The sequence below is a fragment of the Stegodyphus dumicola genome, chromosome X2 (genome assembly GCF_044657685.1).
Source record: "Stegodyphus dumicola isolate Sdum_Otavi_A_Nest chromosome X2, ASM4465768v1".
Classification (NCBI taxonomy): Eukaryota; Metazoa; Arthropoda; class Arachnida; order Araneae; family Eresidae; genus Stegodyphus; species Stegodyphus dumicola.
Genome location: NC_140781.1, coordinates 182,427,411 through 182,448,132, shown reverse-complemented (window position 1 = coordinate 182,448,132; position 20,722 = coordinate 182,427,411). Strand labels below are relative to the sequence as shown.

At 34.3% G+C, this 20,722-nt stretch overlaps 1 protein-coding gene across 1 annotated transcript in view; it reads right to left on the bottom strand.

Annotated features, from left to right (window-relative positions):
• The window catches only part of LOC118184027 (uncharacterized), a 145,331-nt gene extending 125,003 nt beyond the window's left edge, over positions 1-20,328 (bottom strand). The window contains exon 1 of the mRNA XM_035353658.2: positions 20,192-20,328. The gene's annotated coding sequence lies outside the window, so the exon portion shown is untranslated. The remainder of the gene's footprint in view (positions 1-20,191) is intronic.
• Positions 20,329-20,722: the final 394 nt, after the last annotated feature.

Sequence of the window (20,722 nt, the reverse complement as noted above, 5' to 3'; positions counted from 1 at the left end):
TTTGTTTCATTTTATTTAATTTATTATTGATTTTAATCGACGTTTCTGTTTGTCATACAGGATGATTCCCAATTCATGGTACAATCTTGCAGGGAGGTACAGAACAAAGACACGAATAATTATTCACGTAGAAACCCAGGTCGCAATCCATTTATTTAGTCATAAATACAACTTAAACCCACAGGAACTTTTATCATTCATTTAAAAAGATTTTGCTTCAGAATGCGTCACGAATCACATTTGCATATTAATAATTTGCATAAAAGAACACTATTGCCTATAAAGGGAAATAGATGTGTATTTCAGTAGGGAAAAACACCATTTGCAATTGTGCTGAGTCAATGATGGGAGATTATTACATGCAAAACTCGCATGTAATAATCTCCCATCACTGTAGACATGCACATGCATTATTACATGTACTGTGAAAAAAAAAAAAGGGGGGGACAGTTCTGTATCTCCCGTTCTACTGGGCTGATTGACGAAGTTCAAATTGCATTTTTCATGTCTCGAAAGCACCACTTGGGATATACGAGTATATTAGACTTATATATAGTATAATTCTAACATAGGTATTTTGACACAAAATCGGACTTTTTCTGAAGTAACATATCAATTTTTTTCCATATTTCGATTCTATGACTCAAATTATGCCTAAATATTAAATTTTGTAATTTTTCGTGAGAAATTTAAAATTTATCTTGGCGAACTCTTTTCAGTTTGCGCCAAGAGTAATTCATTTAGCGAAATTCTTAATTTATTGTAACCTACTTACTTTCCTTTTTCTTCATTGTTGCACGAGATGAAAAAAGGTCTATCGTTATTTCTTTCAAATAATTTTAACACAGTGCGTAAACGACATTTTCGTTATTATCGTTTATATTAAATACGCTAATTTTTGAAATGCTCCAAAATGTAAATTCACGTATATCTTAGGAAATTTTGAATAAAAATCTCTAATTTTTTGCAGATATGCTTAGAAATACATCTGCTTTAAGACGATGTTAAACATTTTATAGGTTATAATAAAAAAATCTTTTCGAAAAATTAAAACAATATTTAAAAATAAAAATTTTTTAAATAAATAATAAAAAATGGGCGAATTATATTTGGATTAAACCTAAATTTCGAATTCTGAAAGAAAGAATCAAGTAAATTTAATAAAAAAGAGATATTAACAAATATATATCAAATGCAATTAACATTGAGGAATAAAATTTTGAGAACTAATTTTTAAAAACGTACTCATATATCAAATGCAAATATATATCAAATGCAATTAACATTGAGGAATAAAATTTTGAGAACTAATTTTTAAAAACGTACTCATATATCAAATGCAAATATATATCAAATGCAATTAACATTGAGGAATAAAATTTTGAGAACTAATTTTTAAAAACGTACTCATATATCAAATGCAAATATATATCAAATGCAATTAACATTGAGGAATAAAATTTTGAGAACTAATTTTTAAAAACGTACTCCTGCGACTTTTACAAAACTTGCCAGTTTAGCATAATTTGAGTCGTAGGATCGAAATATGGAAAAAATTGACATGTTATGGGACGAAAATTGGTAAAAGTGATGTACATGTACAGAAAAACAAATGATTACAGTTTGAGAAAAATTGGATGATTTATTGAAGTGATAGAGCTTTACAAAGTGAAAAAGTCAGTAAAGCGTTTGTCCACCTCTAGCCCTTATGCAAGCAGTTATTTGTCTTGGCATCGATTGATAGAGGTTACGGATGTCCTCCTGAGGGATATCGTGCCAAATTCTGTCCAATTGGAGCGTTAAATCGTCAACATCCCGAGCTGGTTGGAGGGCCCTGCCCATAATGCTTCAAACATGCTCAATAGGAGAGAGATCCGGCGACCTTGCTGGCCAAGGTAATGTTCGGCAAGCACTAAGGCAAGCAGTAGAAACATGTGCAGTGTGGGGGCGGGCATTATCTTGCTGAAATGTAAGTCCAGAGTGGCGTGACTTGAAGGGCAACACAGAGGCTTTAGAACTTCGTCGACGTACCGCTGTGCTGTAAGGTCGCGACGGATGACAACCAAAGGGGTCCTACTATGAAATGGAATGGAACCCCAGACCATCACTTCTGGTTATCGGCCTGTCTGCAGGAAAACAGTCAGGTTGGTATCACACCGCTGTCCAGGGCGTCTCCAGACTCGCCTTCGCTGATCATCGGGGCTCAATTCAAAGCTGGACTCATCACTGAAGACTATTCTACTCCAATGAGTGACATTCCAGTGCGAATGAGCCCGACACCACTGCAAACGGGCTTGACGTTGTACAGAGGTCAATGGTAGTCGGCGCAAGGGGCGCCGTGACCTCAGCCCCCTTTCTGTGAGCCGTCTGTGAATGGTCCTTGCGGTCACTGAAGCACAATTTGCACGTACAGTCGATGATAGTGATGCATCTGGGGCTGTGAGAGCCGCTTTGACAATTGCTCGTTTTTCACGTTCTGTGGTTTCTCTAGGCCTACCGCTTCCTTCTTGACGCTGTGTGCGGCCATGGTTCACCCATTCCTGCCAACATCGTCTAATAGTGGCATCGCTCCTGCTCAAATGTCGAGCTATTCGCCAATAAGACCAACCGGCTTCTTTGAGTCCAACTACACGACCTCTCTCAAATTCTGACATCTGCGCACCTGTATGCGAGGCATAGTTACTGTCTACCAGAGTACACGGAATGAAATTCGCGAAAAATTTATGACCTGGAATCGTAATTTCTCCTCTTAAATATCCTCCCAGTCGCGCAGATCAGATGCGCTGTAGCGACAACTGTTCATTCATTGGCAGCGAAAATGTAAAATTTTGCATTATCCGTCGAAACCTGTATGCATATCAATTTGTGTCCAATTTGCTTTATATCTTCTCGGTGCGTCGTTTTTTTCTTTAAAAGTGTATAAATCTAGTACATATACTAAGTCGTGCTTTCGAGACATGAAAAACGTCAGTTGAATTTCGTCAATCGGCCCAGTAGAAGAGATATAGAACTGTCCTTTTTTTATATATATATCTTCTGCGCCTGAATTTCTGCCAACGGCATTTGCAGTAACCTGCATTGCAGCCGAACTTCATAGCTCATGTGCTATTTATAGATGAGGCGATAGTGTATTTAATGCGAACATTTCTCATGTGTGGGCAACTGAGAATCCAAACGCAACTCGACCACACGCGTCTCAGTTACGAATCAGTACTGTTACGAAATGTACAGGCGCGGTAAGAGGGCTTGCCCGCAAAGCAGTTTTAGGGTTGCCATATAATAGTAAGGAGGGCAGAGTTGCTACATTTGTCGAGAAATCGCCCATTTGGCGACAAAACTGGCGATATATAATGGACGGTTGGAGAACCTTCTGGAACGAATTCTTACCGGTTTATCCCAGAATGTTCTCGAACACAGGCCGAAAGCTATATAAATATTGCTGGTCCGTAGTCAGTTAGTATCGAGAGTGTGGGTCTCTCATCGAGTGTGTGTCTCGTCTAGCGAGTCAGTCCCTGCAGAGTGGATCGAGTTGACAGCCGGGCAGCGAGTGCCGACTGGGTCGTCGAGTGCACCGCAAGAGTCTCGTAGTATATCGCGGTTAGTGCATCGTCGAGAGAGCGTGTTGAGCTCTGGGAACGACTGAACCGAAAAGTCGGGAGCTGTGCGAGTGTGTCGTCGAGTGCATCGCGAGTTGTAGCTTGGAGAGTCTCGAGAGTACGTGGAGTTCCGAGAACGGCCAAGCAGAGTCGGGAGCTGTACTCCGGAAAGCAGAGTCGGGAGCTGTACTCCGGAAAGCAGAGTCGGGAGCTGTACTCCGGAAAGCAGAGTCGGGTGCTTTACAGGAAGCTGTCTCCACCGTGATAGCCTGATAACCTGAAGGCTGTGTCGCTGATCGTGTCAGCGTGTTTATAGTAGTTAATCGACGACTGTAAAACGTGTTTTGGAGCTGTCCTGACAGTACTGGCCAATAAAGTGTGTTTCGATACTTCATCAAGTGTCGTCTTTATTCACTCCAAATCCACACGAACCCCGTACGAACGTGAACGAAGAAAATAACGTAACAACTGGTGTCAGAAAAGAAAAACCGTAACAGTACGAATGTGTCCGTGGGTATCGTCCACGAATTTTTAATACTACTGCCCCAGCGTTTCAATAGCCAACGTTAACTTATTTTTATGGAACAGGAGTTACTAAAACTGCTGCAAGATGTTGCTATCTCCATTTGTAAACGAATGTGGTTCCAGCATGATGGGGCGCCAGCCCTCTTCAGCACAGATGTTCACAATTACCTGAATGCCATTTTAAGGGTGCGATGGATTGGCTGTGGTGGACCTGTCCCTTGGCCACCTTGATCTCCCGATTTATTGATTTCATAGCTTATTATTATTATTATTATTACTTATATACGTTTACACAAAAGAAAATTACTATAGTTACTATTACTGTTACTATAGTTGATTAATTTTCGGTACGCAAACTATAGATTTTTGCAGTTTCCAGTCATTTAGGTATACTTCATTGTTGTAAAATATATTACTTTACTAATTTCTTGACGATATTTCACCTGACTATGCGTTTAACACATAAGCAACATACTGATTATCACATGAAACATGTATCGTTTTCACTGCGCGATCTTACAGCATGGAGCTTGTTCCCATAGAAAGATGATTTCTGTAACTCTGCTGAATCTGTAACTTTTAAAACCTTATATTTATTTCTTACTTTTCAGACTTATTAAGTTAGTAATTATTATTTATAAAAAGAATATATAATTCTTGCATGTTTTTTTTACTTGAATATGATAAAACAAATGGAGATTATTTGTTTAAGGGGAAAGATGCCTTCGAGGCGGAATTTCTAGAGAAAATTGGCTCGTATTCGTATTACAGGTGGAGAAAACTAGAAAATGGTCTTAAAGGCAATCCGTTCGCCGGGAATCGAACTTGAGTCGAACCACAAGTGCTCAATGTTCCTAACCACTAAGTGATGGATATATTTTGCAATAAAAATGTGGAAAAAACACCGACTGAAAACAAGTATGTTGCTCATCATAGCTAATAAATAAGATATAAATGAGTGAAACACACGTAGATTAAGATTATGTGTTATCTAATTGCTTATTATTATATATTTTCGTTCTGAGAATAGATCATCTGAGGACTTGGAAAACAGCATTTTGAGATTCTGGAAATCGTCAAATATCACTGCTTGACTAAATATCCTTATTATTTGTTATAATAAATTATAACAAACATATTTTTATTTGCTTACCTATAGCATTTTAGTAGTTCATTTTTTTATAACTGCGCATTTTAAGATGAACAGATTCACATATATATATAGATTTAATAAATTGAAAACTCAAAGTTGCCACACCTTTTAGACCTAAGTAAGAACATTAAACTTAGAACTGGGCTATGTTTGATGGATTAAATTTTATGCATTTCGTTAAAAATGAAAATTTCTATCTTTACTTGCATCACGGAATTTTACTCAAATTATTGCTTGATATTGTGTTTTTTTTTACTGTTGAATAAACTATTTTAATGGATTCTCTGTGTTTAGAACAATATTAGCATTCACTAGGAATTAATCAATAGATATTGTAAAAACCTGATTTTATTCTAACCAATTATTTTTAATTTAAGAAACTTTCCTTTCCCTTCTGATTTCATTTTCCTGCCAGAATGTAAATTTAATGACGTATATGCAAATTTAAATGAGTTGGAAACATTATTTAAGCAGCAGTTTTAAGAGTTCGTAGCAGGAGAGTTAGTTCTGAATTAATGCCGCATGGTTGATTTGGTAACTTTGTAGCTGAATAGTTGGGTGTTAGCCACTTTCCTTAGATTATATTGATATTCTAGGCTCGGCTTTGCTGCGTGCAGCCGATTAAGCGGTTTAGATAAGTGTAATTAAACTTTAATTAGCCAGTCGTGTAGTTAAACTTTAATTTATTCTGATTGTACATATTATTTTCTGTTCAAGTTACTTAGTCACACGTGATGGTTAAATTGTGAGCACCGGGTAAGCGCATTTCTGTTCCGCTTAGTTAAAATAAAAAGGTTATTATAACCTTCTCCTGCATTAATCTGTTCTTTCAAGACCTAGCGAGAATTCACTACTTCGTCTTCAGTAGGGTTTACGAGTTTATGTTCCCAAAACACACTAGAAGACTCTACAATGTTTTATCAACAGATTGCTGTGATCACTGTAGTCACAACTGAGTTCTTATAGTATGATTAGATGAAGAAAAATAGTATTAAGGTATGAGATAATGTAAATGATATCTGTGATTCGCACAAGTTGTTAAGAATACATTCTTTACATATTGGCGACTCACAGTGGCACATCAAAATAAACTAACCTTAATAAATTAAAGCCAGACTCCATAAAGTGTGTTACCAAAAAATATTTTATTCGTTGTCCCGTGTATTACGTTCGGTTCTTCTCTAATTTCTAAACATTTTTAAGTTCGTGAATTCAGCCGTACACTTCCTGCTGTCGCACGTGTTACAGTGGCTCTGCCGTCGGCCTTGACATGATGTAATGTAAGCTCACATACACGCACACACACACACAAAAAGAAAGTTTTCAGATTTTATATCACTCCAAATAACGTTTTGTGTGTTATCGTTGTTTGTTGTTACGCAAATTGTATTTCTAGTCGTTCAGCCGAGCAGCAGCGCAGACGCAAATGCGTTAAGAGTTTTTAAACGTACGTTTGGAGCTTCAAGGATGATGGGAATTATTGGAGTTCCAACGTCACTGAGTTTCTTTGAGATCCGCTCTGAAGCTAGAGGTTTGTCGTGTTCTGACGCCGTTCCTCAGCCAGCGTGATATTGAAGGCCAGTAAAGAGATTCGGTCAACATTATGACTCTGAAGATATTGGAAGTTCAACTAAGGTAATCGCAAGTCACCTGACAATCCACTACACATGAAGAATGGTACATATAACCTTTATTTATTAAATATCATGCTCTCCCGCGCTTAAACCATAAAAATTAAATTCAACAGCAGTATCGCAAAATAATTTTAAAAATAGCACATCTTTAGAATTTCCGACAAATAGTCTCGCGCGCTGGAGATAAGTTTTTTTTTTTTGTTTTGTTTTTGTCTGTTTTTTGATTTTTCGTACAGTGTTGTTATTCCTCGCTTTGAAATCGTTGAGTTTGTTAATCAAAAATTCGTTTACAAAATATAAAATAGGTAATAAAACTAAAGTCAAATTCCAAATTAGGGCTTCCAGATGCCCATATTTGGGTAGAGGATTAAGTTATTCAAAATTTGATCGCTCTAGTTGCTTTATCACAATGCAAGAAACATACATACATTTATGCAGATTTTTCACTATTTGATTTCTTTAAATATAACACAGGGCGATAATATTTGGTTGCAACAATTTGAAAAGTGATACAGCCTTTTAAAGTTTTCAACGTAGAATGCCAAAACGAAATGAATAGCCCTTCTGGGCTATAAAACAAGAAATACCTTAAAGAAAAAATGGGTTGCTTTTGAAAAGTAGTTCCCATTATTCGCCGTCGTTGTAAATGGAGAATGCAAATTGTTAGTCCAATAATCTAATAAAGGTTGATGCTCACTGAAGGAAACTCTTTTAGCAATTAAGGTAACAGATTTATTGATTTCGACAAAGCCCATGAGGACTATCTGCCTAAAGGTAGAGATGCCTTCGTGGAAGAATTTCTAAGAGAAACTGGTTTGTATTCATATTACACATGAGAAAAGACCACGAAAACTCTCAAGCAATCAGCCCATTCATCGAACTACAGTGTTAAGTGATCTTATAATAATAGGCCAAAATCCTTAAACAAGAGCGGATTCAATAATCTAATTTGTTACTAATATCGAAATCCTTTTAAATTGATAGCCTATATATGATTGTCTATGAGCTATAATTTTCAGAAAAATAAATTCGTAATAATTGGCAGGCTTCGTTTTATAACTAATTGCCCTGCAACTATAGTTTTAAGGAAAATAATTTCATAACTTCTTGAACTTTTCGCTGAACTAAAGGACGGTTCTTTTCTCTTTTATTTTTCCTGTTCTCATATAATGAAAATCATTACCATAATTTGTAAGACGAATTACTGTTTAAGTACAAGAATAAACAGAAGAAAGGGTAGCTCAAATAGGCGCGCCTCGCATCGCTAAATAGCTAAAAGGAGGCTTAAAATAAGGGCACGTTCGATAACAAAGAACCGGATAATTAGGGCTGCACAATATTTAATCCTTTATCCAGCTGTTTCATTATGACGAGCCCATTCCTTTTCTTTTCCAGCCTTTTCATTGAGCTAAATGACTTCATATCTAAACCAATTAACTCATGCCTCGAAACATTCAGACTAATGTTCTTCTTTTGTATTAATTTTGGATAAATAATAATTAAGTGACATTTAATATTCTTTACAAATTTTATTTAACCTCTGAAGTGCGTGTATGGAACTGGATTTCTCAAATGTAGATATATGCGCAAATGTATAAGGTTAATTGTGACTGCTTTTGTATTATTGGGATCGAGTTCGAAACTCGGAAAAGTGACAGATGTTTGCAGTGGTCTATCTCCCGTTCTTGAGGATGTAATACCAGTCGATCGCACTATGGTGCACCTTTGGGAAAGTTTTCAGTGATGAGACGGATAAATCACTGATAGTATTCATCCAATGCTTAACAAGTAATCATTCCTATCCAATGCTTAACAAGTAAATGCTCGGCCATTAAGCACGCATCATTCCTATCCAATGCTTATCCAGTGCATCATTCCTATCCAATGCCTAACAAGTAAGTGCTCGGCCATTAAGCACGCAAATTAAAATTTAAACAGAATTCGCTAACAATAATGTTCTTGTAGAGGAAGGGAAGAGGTTGCCTAAATGGAATATTGCGCAACAGTCAATAAAATTCCACTTTAAATTGATGGGGAAGAAATACAGTAATATTTTAAATATGGCAATTTCCAATATTTAAATAAGGTTAGATAATCTAATAGGACCGCTAGCACAACATTCATACTACCTCTTCACGCAAAAAATGCGTTTTAAACTTTCCATTATTGCAAAAGGAAAAATTCAGTTTTTCATTATGCAATCAGAGAATTTTCAGAAACAATTTGAATGCATGACTACCGGTAATGCAAGCTCTAAAACTCATTTTGAGTCTCATCTAAATGCGAGCGATTTTATCCCATTACTACGATGTTTTAAATTTTATATTCCTGTTTTTCCCTGAAAATTATTTACGATATGACACATCCTCTCAGATGCATGAAACATGGAAATTCTTTCAGGTTTCATTTTTCATCGGTGATGACTGACTTAGTTCTCAAAGTCCAATAGCTAAAACAATGGCGTTGCGACATTCTCATGGCTGTAAAAGGTCGGTGACAGTTCTTTGTCATTTTAACTTAAAGATGGATTCTGCACAGCCGAAAAGTGCTATTTTTTCATTTGTCTTGTTCTTTTGTCTTGTTTCTCAACTTCAGCTGCATTAGTTAGAAATTCTTTGCATGCCAAAGATATCCATTTCAGATCTTGTTAAACTCTGCGATGGGATTCTTTTCTCATCTATGGTGCTTGAGATCTGCCTTATTGCCTTGTTCCAAAAGCTGAAAATCTGTTTAGCTTCTTGTGTATAGGATGCAATGAAAGTTCAACTATGAGGTTATTAGGTAATTTTTGGAGGCAGAAGAAATGAAAAATTAGCAACGCCTTCGCCGGGAATCGAATCACGGACCTCCGGAATACCGACCCAGCGTGCAGAACCACTACACCACGAAGGCACGCTAGGAAGGCGGGAGAAATACCTTATACATTCCCCCTTTTAAAGGGCGACTGGGGTTTTTAGGGGACCCAATCGCCAAATCCTGGGTGTGGAGAATCCTCATCCAACACACTTTTAGTTCGGCGCCACTGTAGAGATATTAGGATTTTTTTGCAAGCAAAAGAAATGAAAAATGAGCAATCGCCTTCGCCGGGAATCGAACCGCGGAACTCTGGAGTACCGGCCCAGCCTTCAGAACTCCTACGGCACGCTAGGAAGGCGGGAGAAATACCTTATAAGGTATTTAATTCCATAACTAATTTCTGGATTGGATCATTGAAACCCAGCTTAAAAACAAAATTGCAGGTAATTTAAGAAAAGGGTTTTATTTTTATCTTCAACAATTATTATAATCTACAATAATTTCATTGTTTAACAAGTGCTTCTTCGTTAAAATATTAATGACACCCTGATAATATAATTACGCGCAAAGAGATCCTGTTACCTGGCCATCACTTACCTTTCTCGGCAGGTCTTCTCAAAGAATAAAATTTTACTTTTCTTTTTATATTTTAAATAACATGATACTGAACTCTCGGATGCTACATTGCAAATCTTTAGTATCCCTGTGATTTTCTGCTACATTTAAGAGACATCTAAAGAGAAATAATTAAAAACTGTTCGTTTTCGGGTTTGACTATTTTTACAGTAAACCGCCCAGAGGGCTAAGTGGTTAGTGACTCTGACTGCCGGGGCGAAAGACCCGGGTTCGAATTTTGGAGAAGGCACGGATACAAATATTGTCTGTCCATTAATAGGAAGAAACGGTGGCCCATTTTTTAGGTGACTCCATAATAAAATGACCGCCGCTTGAGACCTTAGTAGTGGTCAACGCCTATAATGGCTCGTGGGGGAAAAATTACGGTAATGAAAATTTTCTAAAAAGCAGACAGCAATTATATTATCTACGTAACCATGACTAAGCTGGAGTAAGTATAACAACAGAATAAATTCTGTATCTGGACATGGAAACAAAACAAACTCAGGTCATCGCAAATAGTAAATATTCATCACAACATTATTCATTTCCTTTAGTGATCGATTGTCCAGCTGACTTCCTGAGGGATCTATAACTTGAATCCACCACTTCGGCGTCCGCAGACAAAACAAGCTACCAATCTGTCACCTAAGTTGACAGTCTGTCTTAGTACCTATTTGAATATCTGCCAAATAGGCAGTACGCACTTACACACAATTTACCTCTTACGCATATTAGATAATTTCGCTTCGTCTAATTTTCATTTTTAGACGAAATGAGATTAATAACTTTTCATGTTTCAAAATGAGTCTCACGTTCTTTTTTAAATTATAGAAAGAATTTCGGAAGAGCACAAAAACCGGAAAAGAAAGTGAACTTGCAGTTTGAACCTGTAGTTTTTTGAGAGAACATTATCAGATATCAAATAATATGGAGCGGCCTAGAAAATAACAACAATGTAAATGAGCAAAATTTGGCGCTAACTTTTCGGAAAATTTGCGCGGTTTATTTTACTACACAACCCAAATTGCTACCACTCTACTTCCATCTTCCTCGCTTTTATTGGAAAATTTACATCTGCTACAGCAGTCAATGATTCTTTAGCTTCAAATTAATATCCTTAAATTTTTACTGAATTCAGTCTGAGAGGTTTTGGACATTATTTACTATATATTACACATGATGCATATTTAAATTTGAAATTAACTAAAATTTAAAAAGGACGAAAAAATACAGATCACAGATAGATCATAGATACAGGCGAAAAAATACAGATCATATAGATAAATATAGATCACAGTATTGATTAATATATAAGAGTGTTAATTTGAAAATATGCCCCCTTTTGAATTAGAAGAAAGTTTATTGAGAACAAACAGTAAATATTGCAAATTACCCAAAAAATGATATCGCATGCAAATGTAACTCATTTCAAACTGTAGTATCAACTACCTCTATAGTATCTAAAAAACTTTCAAATTTCCTGAGAAAAATAGGAAAAGGATAAATAGGATAATATCTTCTAAGATAAATAGGAAAAGAAATTTCTTAGAAAATGGATTTTAACTTAACTCGACGAAGCTACTGTTATCATGACCAAACGTTAAAAGCATTCCTCGCTTTCACCGTCAATATTTAGTTTTTATTTTCTTAAATGTTGAAAATGGAAAAAAAAAGTATTGTTTGGACAAAGCTTAATGTTAGCACAGAGGTTTTAAGGACGATAAGATAGCTTATTACGGTAAAATGCTTTGGAAGGAAGATTCTCTAACTAAAACGATTTCGTTTTACGTTACACATAAGGAAAATAGTCTTAAATAATCCTATTTTAAAGGATCATTTATTCTGAGTATGTCGGCGTTATTCGCAAGAAATTATTTATTTTATACATTTTGCGGTTGAATGCGCTGTTTATTTCGTAAAAGGTAAATATTTTCTTAAAACTAAATTGTCTCTTTTTTGCACTGGCTTCAAACTTGTTATTTTACGCCATCAGAAAGAGTAAAATTATCATCAATATAAAATAGCTCAAACGGGAAGAGACATATTTTTAAAACAAATTGGATTCAAATTTGTGTTTATAAATATCAGCAAAATAGGATTAAGAAGTTCTTCCGTAATAAATTTTGGTACTTACGTGTTATCGGAAAAACCTTAGCAGAAGACGCCAAATTTTCAAAATGGGCCAAACTCTGGCAACCATGTGCATAACCACCTTTTAGACAACCATGCTCATAACGATCTTTCAGTCAAGCAATTTGTTGCATTTTAAGTTCCAACGCTTTTTACAAGCAAATCGTGATATTTTGCCCTTAAATTTAATTTTAAAATACGAGCTTGTGGAATTTGTTAGCAATGGAAGAAAGTGCTGTTAAATATCTGCAGGAATACGCAATTCTGTAGCAAAACCTTTAGAGGGAATTACCAGAATATACGTTTGGTAGATAGTTAGTGTTGCTGAGGTTTGCATGATGCCGCGTCTCTGCAATTTTCGGACCTTTTTTGAGCGATAACAGACCGCTATGTACTGGTGGAGAAGAACAGAGCAAACAAATTACATAAAGAATTGAAGACGAATGTGTTTTTATATTTGGCTCTACTCTCATATGCACCCTAATTTCACCAAATGTGGTGATATGTGTTCTGCGCTAGTTTTTGGAGCGATTGCGTGTTGTATGGTAACCCTGTTGACGTTGAAAAATCTTTTGCTGGAGTGGTTCAATTTGCTCGTTGGTTCGCGTCGTGCGTGTTTTGAAATGACCTATGTTGCAATGATAGACGGGATGGCAAGATTTCAGTCGCGTATTTTAGATTGTGTGGAAAGTAAATTTAGTATTAAAAGGTACGATGTTTGAGTTGTTAACGAGTCTTTTGTTCACGGGTGTGTTTATGAGAATTGAAGTGTATTTTTGGAATTTCTGTGGGACTTTTAAAACGGAGTCCGAAATGCGGAGCTGCTATGAGAACTCGGCCGAAGAAGAGCGTTTCTGATACTTCTTGTGTGGATTTGTAGTTAAATGGTTGCTGATAAAGTATGTGGCTGTCAGCGGAGTTTAAGATTTGGATTGTGGTTTTGGTGTAGTAAGTTAACTGTGGAGGAAGTTTTTATCGTTACTTTCGAAATTTTGAATCTCAGAAAGACATGTGATATAGCAAAATCATGGCACTTTTGTTCAGAGACGTGTGACTGGCGAAATTTTATTGAAGAATGCATTATGGTAAGTGCATTTTATTTTACAGTTTTTATTTTGTAGAATATTATGTTCATTGTTTTTTACTATGAATTGTTGTTTTTTTGAACTGTTTCTAATTTAGTTTAGTTTATTTGGTTGATTTGTGCGCAATGCCTAGATTGTGCAATTCGTAGATTTTTTCAAAGTTTAAACAGAATGCTGTGTACATGGTATTCTTTGAAATTTATTGTTGTTATGTAATTTTATTGAAGCAAGGTGTGCGTAGTTCGTAGATTCCTTCGCCGCCTAGAATGTGCAATTTGTAGATGTTTTTGAAGTTAATACATGGATTATTGTAAAACATTTTTAGTTAGAAACTTTACGTTTTTGATACCTAAATTTTTTGTTTTGGATTTTTAGCTTAAATTATGCCTTCAAAACGTGGTTTTTGTATGTGCGAAAACCGCGTTTTTGGAGAAAGTTTAAGCTTAAAATTCGAAATGTAGGCAAACAATTTAGGTAGTAATATTGGATACTGATAACAATTTAGGCGAGGAGTTTCTCACCAAAAATGATTGATGAGAAATTTGGCGACCTGAGGGCGCATATAAGAGTAGTTCCTTATTTTTCAGTGTATCATGTAATTCTTATTTAATAATTAAAATCTATATTTTAAATTGCTAAAGTATGTTTTCTATTCATAAGCTGATAATGTTTGCCAACTTGCAATAAATATCGATAGTGTGGGAATTCTTTAAAGAAAAGTTTCGAAAATCACCAGCTTGCACCTAATAGGTAATTGTTAATTTTTCATCTGTAAAAAATCGCCGAATTGCTTCAAGGTGGGTGCGTTAATACGTAAGTACCTAAACCCATATGTCTGACAACAATAGGTTTTTTAGAAATAAATCGTGTTTGTTATAGAAATAATTTAGCAATGAATACTAACACATTCTTTGCAGTAAATAGATGTGTATTTCTTGAAGCTTGCTTTCAACGTATTTTATTATTCCTGTTATTGTATATTAATAAACAGCGATTTAAAAGAGTTCTCAGACGAACTATTATTTTACGTGCGTTGGAGAATAAGGGAGAAGATCTAAAAAATATTTATTTAAGACATGAGAAGCAATTTATATCAAAAAATTATTTTAAAATTTACTACATTTTGAGTCTTCTGATTTCACGTGCACAAGACCTCATTCCAGAAGATTAGGCTTGACAGACTACTAGATGAGGTAAGCAAACAGTTGTATAAAAGAAGAGTTAACTGTGACTAATAAGGATTTCAAATTGCTTTAATAATTCATTCCAGGTAGAGTTCTGTTGCCCGTGCTTTGGCATGTCCTATTAATGAACTGATACTACACTGACTTGATGCAGGACTTCGTGTGATAGCTTCCTATTTGATGGTTAGTTTTGGTGGGATGTATGATTAGTTAGGGCTGTTTACAGATATTCATAATTAAGAAAAACTTCATTGTGTAAATTCTATTCATTTAAGAATATTGTGAATTCTTTATTGGCTATACGAAGCAGCTTTAATTTAATAAAAGTGTAATTTTAATTTTTGTCTTACTTACTGAGTTTCGTTTATTTTGTACTTAAAGCAAAAAGGCGATAGCCTTGCGACGCTGAAACAGTAACTTTATTAAAATGAGACAGTGGGAAAAAGTATATATCAAATGGCTTAGGAAGAAGCAGAAAGCTTTATGAATTTCGAAAAAAATTTAAAATCTGTTCCAAACATTAATGGGAATTTAGCATGTTTTAGCGAATTAAAAAAAACGAATTGCAATGATTTAACAAAGGTTTTAAATTTAGACTGATCAAAACCAGAAGAACGTCTAGGAATCACAATGTGTGAGCCTCCACTTAGGACATCACGAACCACTTAGTATATATTAATCTAAATTCGAGAGAAAAACGGCTTTAGAAGAACTTCTTTCATATACAGATATTATTATTAGTAAAGCAGAAGATTGCTCAAGATGATATTACTCAAAGGAATGATCATATGTTTCGATAGGAAGGTAATAAGAACCGAAGTCTTATCTTAGAATGAAATGTTAAGAGTTAGAAATCCAGTTGGAGTAAACTGAAGCGTTATGTTCCCAAATATAGTTAATTTCCAAATATAAATTAAGACCTTTTTAATATTGATACACAGTAAATACAATATTTTTATTAAGTTCTGCAAGCGGCAACTTTATTTTCGGAAAATGACAGGTTTTCGGTTTTACTGTTCAATAATATGTTATATTACATGAAGCATACAGGCAAATACTGGTACTTACGTATTAACGCAACCAGGCCAAAATTCGCATAATTTGGCGACCTTACTTACGGCAACCCTACGTGTTATACGTAGTTTTGTAAAAAGAGCATGTGGAGATTCACAAAATTTTCCTGCATTTCCGTGCAAATTTTTGTAATTTATGAGAAAATAGCAGTGTACATGGATTAAGTCAAGAGTGTGCGCAATGCCATTTTTGTGCAATTCTGGGATGTTTTTTTAAGTAAAAATAAGTCGACGTGTACATGGTTATGGCGAATACGGTTTTCAATCGGTGCTAAAAGCAATAACCAAAAGATTTCCGCCGAAAAAATAATTCTGCAACTTATTCAAATTCGAAACCGGAAGGGTTTAATTGCTATTTTATATTTTAAAACAAAATAATATAAAAAACTGTATTAAAAATTATCTGTAATTAATAAATATACATTTTCTTTCTATTCATACTTTTTTACTCAAACTTACAAATAGCGCCAACCTGGTTGCGATAATACGTAAGTACCCAAATACTTAACACAGGTATGCAACGAATTGCTTTACATGGTATAGGTATTGCTTTATATGGTATTATTATAGGTAGGTCAAGAATTGCTTTGTAGTGCTTTGACTAAAAATAATTGGATTACAAAATTTAATTATTTGTCTTGTAAACGATTATCGATGTTAAAATCTTTTAATCTGATTATTATGATAAATGGCCTCATTAAAATTCTTATCATATCAGACAATGTGGTAGAAGATTTTTATAAGGCTTTGGGCATAATTCCACGTAGTTTATCTGCTTTTATGCCGTAAGTTTTCTTGATTTTATAAGTAACTTATAACTGGAATAGAATGAATGGATGAATATTTTCCTGGTTGAGTCATTCAAATGATCAGACTTTGAAAAAGATTTATTCTGGAAACATTCATTCCTTTATTCTTAAAGTACGTTCAGTTCATTAAAGAAGCAGTTATACCAACCAAAAAATTTGGCATTAATTTCCATTTCTAAATTCCGCATCACATGCGCATCCGCTTTCACTCATTTTGAGATTGTACGACGCGAACTACAGGTATCATAGAACTTATGTACAGTTTTTTCTGTTTAGAGATAATGTGAATATAATGGTAATGGTAAGTACTAAGGATGAATTCAAGCAAAAGGAAGATTTACCAAGAACTACCAAATTTCAAAGTAAATACAGAATGTGTATGCGTCTGTTAAAGGAAAGTGATTTTATGGTATTAGATTAAATACTGGTTATGCTTGATGTTGAAATAATATTCCATATAATGACTGTATTCTTACAATTATAATATCTATGTTTGTAGCAGAATGCAAAGTAATAAAATACAAGTTAAAATATTTCAATAATTTCTTTCCTCTTAATATTTTTCATGGGATTTCTAGAAACTTTTGTTTTACATATGTACTTAGCATTAAATTAATATTAGACAATGCTACCTGGAGTGGTAGATTTTCGAAATATGATGTAATATAAGAGACAAAAGTCTTTTTAATTCGTGAAACGACATGACAGAATTTAGGTAAATGAAACTAAACATTTTGTGTAGGGGAAATTTGAAAAAGTTTCCATTATACATACATGAAATATATTATAACGTGAAATACATGCTAGAATTTAAATTTACGATAAAGTGCATATGCAGAAATCTTTATTAGTTTTCAAATATATGATTTTAAAAAAGGTAAGGTATTGAAAGAGTCTCTGCGAAACTGGTAACAGAGAGTATATTCAAAAGCTGATTGAACGTGAGCTGGGATAAAGATTTACTTTTTTTAATCGTCGTTGCTGTATCTGAATTATTTTTAGCTTCAGTTTTTTAATAGATCTATTGATTCAAACAAAATTTGTTAGGTAAATATAGCAAAGAATCATTATAAATTTTACAATATTTAACGTTTAGACAAATATTCTGAAAGCTTTCATAACTACAATACCTAATTATTAATTTTCTTTAAATTTTTAAATATATAACTCCTGAAACCTAAAATCTCGCAAAGCTCATATAATGAAAATTCCGAAAATGAAAGCTAAGCTTTTTCCCAAGCATGTTTCCTAATTTTTTTGTTAAAGTGCATAGTATGAAAAAAATTTCTATCTTTTTCATAACTAGTGCCTTTTTTATGTACATAATAAATGAAGTGAACTTATTTTTACCAGTTATAAACGGGACAAGAAGAATTTCTTAAGAATACAACACTTAAAACACTCTCTGCTGTATAAAATGTTGATATGATGATAATTCTTCACAGAAGCTATGTAGAAGTACGTATATTTAAGTGCAAAAGACTGCGAATCTTCAGGTTCCTACCGTGCGTATTTTACAAACTCAAAATACTTTGATCCTTCTCTATTTGTCATAAATATATCACATTATATGTCATATGTTTACAGTTAGCGTGATGTTTATTGATTCCACATTTAAATCCGAATTTCTCTTAAGATTGTTTGATATTTATAACTGGAAACTTTCTTTCCACGGATACCATACTTCCATGAAGACATGAACTAAATCTGCTGCATCACCAAAGGTCCTGAAACTATAGACGTTTATGTCTATCTCATTCAGCATATCTATACGGGAAATACTGCTGTCACTGGCGTAATCTTGTTTACAGTTCGCGATTAACCAGAATTTAAACCTGCTGTAAAGTATGTGTAAAAACTGCGATTTTGCGAAAACGAGGGCACGACCAGGAGATGAAATGAAAAGGTACTCTCCCTTTCAAAACCAAATTTGTAGCTAGGCTGTCAAGTAATCTCATTCTTGATTAACCATTCTACAAGAAATACGTCTAAATCTGCTATAAATGCTTACTGATATTATCTTACATTTTGATGAATTATAATGCATATAATAGAAACGAAATCTGTAATTACAACAGAAATTCAATGAAAGAAAAAAATTACAGCGAATGTTTTGTTAACTAATGGAGCTGAAAAAGAGCAGCTTAGGAGTCGTATGATATAATTTAAGAATTGAGTTGAACCTAACATGCAACGAAAAGGAACGACTGAAAACATCTGAGCTCTCCTAGCTTTATAAAATTTATAATTCTCTCCGTAAACATCGCAAAGCGCGCAGAATGTTCATGTAAGTCGTGACATATCCTGAAACAAGCGCTTGTTTCCAGTTTTAGTTTGTGATTACCTGAAGTTAAATATGAAAAGTAGACTTGATTCGATTCTTATTATTACAGAAAGAAATGAACAAATTTTCTCTTTCTCTGTTATTTTTCCTTCAAAGAAAAGTAAATGAACTCTAAAATGGGCTTTTATTTGGCTTGATGTGGCAAATTTAGTCCGTTCTTGGGTTCTTAATTTGAAATAAAAAGTCTCAGTACATTTCGAGAAACAAACAGTGCTATCTTTCTACCTAACAATCGAATTTTTCCTCTTCAGAAGATTTACCCCTGAAGAAAATCGACCGTTTCTTTATCATCTGAAATCTAGAGAGCACCTTAATTTGAAAAAGGCCAACAAAGCTTGAATAATGTTACAAGGTTTTCAGTAAAGTTACAATACTAGTAATAATGTTACAAGGTTTTCAATAAAGTTACAATACTAGTAATAATGTTACAAGGTTTTCAATAAAGTTACAATACTAGTAATAATGTTACGATGTTACGAGTTGTAGATTACAAAGTTTGAACGTAAAGAATTCGTGTCACACACAGTCTGGTTAATTTTCGCTTTTTTCCCTTTTTGGCAGGTAGATTGCTAAACTCATTTTGATAACGGATTTCCTTAATATATAAAGTTTTGTGTAGAATAAAAGAATTTGTATGATGTAATAACCGTTTAAGTTACCTTTCTCATTTTAAAATACGATCTACCGAAAAAATATTTCTTTAAAGATCGTATAAAAATTTATGAAAAATAAGAGTCGCAAAATAATTTAAAATAAAATTTACTTGATAATAATGCTATAAGTTTTCCCTTATTTTTTTAAAAAACAGTTCAGGAAGACGTTTACATGAAATAAATAAATAAAAAAAAAAAAACTTTTATTTAAATTTCTATAACTAAAACTGCTATTAGTTTAAGCATATTTATTCAAACAAGTACTTTTGAATATAACCATTGGTTAAAATTAGTACATGCTGCATGTCTTTTCGAACTTTAGTAAAATATATTTTGAAATAAAAAATTCGTATTTAATTTATTTGCAAAACCTTCTGTTAGAAAAAGCTTTAATCAATAATGTTTTTTCTTTATTTAACGCTTACATTTATTTTGGCTTTTAATTTATGCAATTATTCGATGTATGGGCCGTTTTCGTAACGGAGTCAAAGACGGGATGGCTGCCTGTTGCTCCTGTCAAGCGAAATTCACTAAAACGCATTCACAAAAATAAATTGAATTATTTTTCTAAGGAGTGGGAAAAATTCCTACCTGCGCAGACAAATTCTCCCACAGATTCTCTTCGTATTTTAGAAAGCCGAAAAAATTCTTGATATTTGCTCTTCCCAACAGGACTTGCGGATCTCTACGATCGGTGTACCTTCAGCTGATGCTTACTTCCATAAGCATACTCGCTCTCTTTATCACACCATGTGACTCGAGAATGGACACTCATTGGCCAGAATCTAGCTGTTGACGTCAGATGCCCAGGATGCAGACCGAAATGAATCGTTACACACGGCTTCGCTCAGCTTCGAGTTCAGCAATGGCTACAGTAAATGAATAACTCTTTTATAAGATCGCTTTTTAAGCACGTTCAGCCTTCAAAAATAGCTCAGAAAAACTGAAAATGTTTTTCGCAATATCTAGCGATCATTCGGAAAACCAATAGTACACGGAACAGGAGCGAAAACCTGCTGAAACACTTCCGTGCTTTCCCCTCGAATATTTGAAAAACGTTCAAGAGAATATACCGGTATTATCAGGTTAATTGACAAGTAGATGTATCACAAAATGCAACAT